The sequence below is a fragment of the Helianthus annuus genome, chromosome 4 (genome assembly GCF_002127325.2).
Source record: "Helianthus annuus cultivar XRQ/B chromosome 4, HanXRQr2.0-SUNRISE, whole genome shotgun sequence".
NCBI classification, from domain to species: domain Eukaryota; kingdom Viridiplantae; phylum Streptophyta; class Magnoliopsida; order Asterales; family Asteraceae; genus Helianthus; species Helianthus annuus.
In genome coordinates, this window is record NC_035436.2 from 116,000,871 (window position 1) to 116,004,436 (window position 3,566).

Below are 3,566 nucleotides of genomic sequence, written 5' to 3' on the forward strand. Positions count from 1 at the left end.
GTCAATGCACCTATCATGATAGCACCCGATTGGAAATTCCCTTTCGAAATCATGTGTGATGCAAGTGACTTTGCCGTTGGAGCAGTCTTGGGACAAAGAAAAAGAAAAGCATTTCCACCCAATTTATTATGCTACTAAAACGCTTAACGATGCACAAGAAAATTACACAACTACAGAAAAAGAATTACTAGCCGTGGTGTTTGCTTTTGATAAATTCCGTTCTTACCTTGTTCTTTCTAAAACTGTAGTCTATATAGACCATGCAGCTATCAGGTACCTCTTCAAGAAACAAGACGCAAAACCCCGTTTGATCAGATGGATTCTACTTCTCCAAGAGTTCGACATCGAAATCAAAGACAAAAGAGGAGCAGAAAACACTGCTGCAGATCATCTTTCACGCCTAGAAGACCCAGCTTTGGAAGCGACCAGGGACGAGCAAATCAACGAAAAATTTCCCACAGAATCCTTGGAGATGATGGAGAGTAGACAAGAACCATGGTATGCCGACTATGCTAATTATTTAGCTAGCGGTATAGTCACCAAAGGATGGCCGCATCACCAAAGAAAGAAATTCTTTGCTGATGTAAAGCATTACTTTTGGGAAGACCCTTATCTTTTCAAAATGTGTGCCGACCAGCTCATCCGAAGGTGTGTCCATGGTAATGAAGCGCGAAGAATTCTCCGTCACTGTCATGAAGGTCCATACGGAGGACATCATGGTACCGCTAGTACCGCATGAAAGGTATTTGATTCAGGATTTTATTGGCCAACCATTTACAAGGATGCACAAAACCTTGTAAAGACATGTGATGCTTGCCAAAGATCAGGTAATATTTCTTCCAAAATCGAAATGCCTCAAAATGGCATTCTCGTTTGTGAAATCTTTGATGTGTGGGGACTCGATTTCATGGGACCTTTCCCACCGTCAAAAGGAAACAAATATATACTGGTGGCAGTCGATTATTTGTCTAAATGGGCGGAGGCCGAAGCTCTTCCAACAAATGATGGAAGAGTAGTGGTAAAATTTCTAAAAAAATTATTTTCTCGTTTCGGAACACCAAAAGCTTTGATAAGTGATAGAGGTACCCATTTTTGCAATCATCAACTCGAAAAAATATTAACAAGGTATGGGGTCTATCACCGAGTTTCAACGGCGTATCACCCTCAAACAAATGGGCAAGCCGAAGTGACTAACCGAGGTTTAAAACGAATACTTGAAAAAACCGTAGGACTAAATAAAAAGGAATGGGCCGACAAATTAGACGATGCTTTATGGGCCTTTCGTACTGCTTATAAAACCACTATAGGCACAACCCCATATAAGCTCGTCTATGGAAAAAGCTGTCACTTGCCGGTAGAAATAGCTCACAGAGCCTACTAGGCAATAAAAAATGTAAAATTAGACTTAGAAACTGCCGGTAAAAATCGATTTTGTCAAATGAATGAATTAGACGAATTAAGGAACTATGCATATTCTAACTCCGAAATTTATAAAGAAAGAATGAAAAATTTACATGATAAATACATTAAGTCTAATGAATTTCGGGTAGGAGATCAAGTTCTATTGTTTAATTCACGACTTCGATTATTTCCTGGAAAACTAAAATCTAGGTGGTCAGGACCTTTCTCCGTCACCCACGTTTTTCCTCACGGTGCAGTAGAAATTAAAGCTCGAAATGGGATACCATTTAAAGTCAATGGCCAACGGCTGAAACCCTACCGAGGATCCATTGAGGATGAAGAAGAGGAGATCTCGCTTCAAACGGTTGACGAATGAAAAGCATCCATATCATACCCGACATGTTACGAACGAGTGAGTATACATCAAGAACCGGTAAGTCTTCTAACCAATTTTCGGAAAAAGGGGCATGCACACGAGCACACAAAAAAAAAATTTAATTTTTGCTCGGCATGAGGCCGTGTCCGCTGGACACGGGGCCGTGTCGAGGCAACTGTCGGGATAAAACCCTCTTTTCATAATAGTTACCTCATTCCACACGCCCCGTTTTGCCGAAAACGCTCTGGTTCCAGGCGATTTTCCGCAGATTTTCGACGTCACTCCCACGTTTAACAACATCAAGGTATGATTCTGTCATCTTTAGTAGTTAGATTAGTTACTTGCATGTAGTTAAAACATCAAAAATTGGGGAAAAATCTAGGGTTCTTCATGTTCATCCGGATCGAACTTCAAATTTTTGATGCAATCTGTTAGTAGTAGTTTAGATTAGTGTAGTAGGAAGTAAATATACATGTATTGTTGATAGATTCGTCCTATTTCTGACTAAAATCTCAAACCCTTGTTTTTGAACCGAAAAAGATGAAATTGGAAGGGTAAACGGTTTGTTTTGGAAAAAACGACACTTAGGGTTTCATTTTCGGGGGAAACCGCAACTACTTGGCTAAAAATTTTCAGGTTTTCGGAACCGGGACGAAAAATGAAGTTTTTGGGTTACAGACGCTTGGACACGGGGCCGTGCCCGCTGAACACGGGGCCGTGTCCAGCCTACTGTTTGCAGTTTCTTTAAAAATTTCTTTGTTTCATACTAACTTTTGGTGTATTCTTTCAGATGGCAAAGTTCACAAGGTTCAATGCAAGCGAACTCGATGCTAGGGAGAGATATGAAATACTTCAAACAAGACCCGAGGAGTACCCTAGGCGAGCATGTACGGACCTATTAACCATGGTGAACCAGCTAGACCGATTCAACAACATCGTGACAGGGCCACTAGCAGTTGCATTGAACACTCGGCTTCGGTCGGTGCATCAATGCACCATGGGGTTTTACAGTACTTTCGCTTTCAATTCGAGGTGTGACCCGTTTGACAATGAAGGGGTCGCATTTCGGTGTGGCGGGACAAAGTACTCGATCTCCATGGCACAGTTTGGAGCCATAATAGGACTGTACGGTGAAGAGGAATCGGGAAATGAGGAAAACACCGGGGGATTACGAGGCTTGGATGAGAATGAACGTCAAGCCGCATGGGCCCAAATCGGTGAAGGAATCTACAACCCTAGCAGCACCAAGAGTACCAAACTGAGGGACCCGCTATACCGCTACATTCACAGGCTCCTCACCTACTCGCTAAACCAGCGTCACGACAGTAGTGGCGTTGTAGGGTTGAAAGATTTGGTTATCCTTCACTGCATCCACAACCGGAAGCCTCTCGATGTTCCATATCTCCTGTTACGAAACATGCATCTCAATCGCCTTGCTCGCGCTCCAACACCTATCTTCTTTGGGGGATGGGTGTACCGTCTTTTCAAGCATTTCACGAACATTCCGAGGTCCTTTGAAAGAAGTCCATGGTCGGGACGAGTTGATTACCACATTTGCCGAGCCATGAACTTACTTTATGAGGCGGAAGATGGGACGGTGAGCTTCCAAAGAGCACAAGGCTATGCATGGAACCCACAGGAGGCCCTAATTCTTCATGCACCACCTCCCCAATAGCAGTACCAACCCCATGGCGATCCGGGTCAATCCTCCTCACAAGGAGGCGGTTTTCCTAACTTTCAAAGCTTACATGATCTTTTGCAGGAAAACCTCATGTGTACCAGGAACACC